Genomic DNA, 900 nt, shown 5'->3' with positions numbered 1-900 from the left:
GATCCTGGCTTTAGAGCATATTTTAGAGAACATTGTTATTACAACTGTACATACTATATACCTATTTATTTTATATAGTTCCTTTTTAAAATTTGATATGAACTATTAATTTGATCATTAATTTTATTTCATTATTTGGTTTAGGCTATATAACATCTGACAATTTCTACGGTTGAAACATTGTCTTTTATTAATATATTGTTCAGTCATGAACAGATCTTTGCCTGTTCTAATTCATATCCTACTGAGCTTAATGGATAAGGAATATAACCTGAAAAGAAAAAGAGTGACCAAGTCTGAAACCTTAATTTGAAAAAGTATATTAATAGTTGCTTTCTAAAAACAAATTTTTTTATATAGGGCCACATAAAGAAAATACTAATGTGAAACTTCATGAGAAAAACTGTTTCACTGAATTTCTTCAATTAAACCACTAGATGGCAATATCCTTGTTTCTTTGTGAATCAACGAGACAAATGGCTCTTGAAGAAAACACTCAATTATATTTTTTAAAGCTCTGACCTCAGCTACCAAAATGTTATTCCTCCCTTCTAAAGAAAGAAAACGACAGAGAAGAAAACTCGAGTCCAGTGAGAGAGTACTTTATTGTGGTTGGGTTGTTGTGAATGAATGTTCTCCTTTAACAAGCAGGGAAGTCACTGGGGCACGGAGGTGGAAGAGGAGTGTCTTCGCTCTGGAGCACACAGAATTCCAAGGTGTTAGGCCCATAAGGAGACTCCACACAGAAAGACTCGGCTGAAGCAGTGCTCTTGACTCTGTCTTCATTTCTTTCCACTAACTTTTTTCCTTTCTCATCTAATTTCACCATCTCTAAAATTTCTTTTTCCTCTTTGTGGATTAAAAAACACTGCCAAGGGTGGAAGGAAGGCTCTGAGGGCA

This window comes from Equus caballus, chromosome 14, assembly GCF_041296265.1.
Source record: "Equus caballus isolate H_3958 breed thoroughbred chromosome 14, TB-T2T, whole genome shotgun sequence".
NCBI classification, from domain to species: Eukaryota; Metazoa; Chordata; class Mammalia; order Perissodactyla; family Equidae; genus Equus; species Equus caballus.
The sequence above is the reverse complement of the archived record's forward strand: the minus strand, read 5'-3'. Positions refer to the sequence as shown.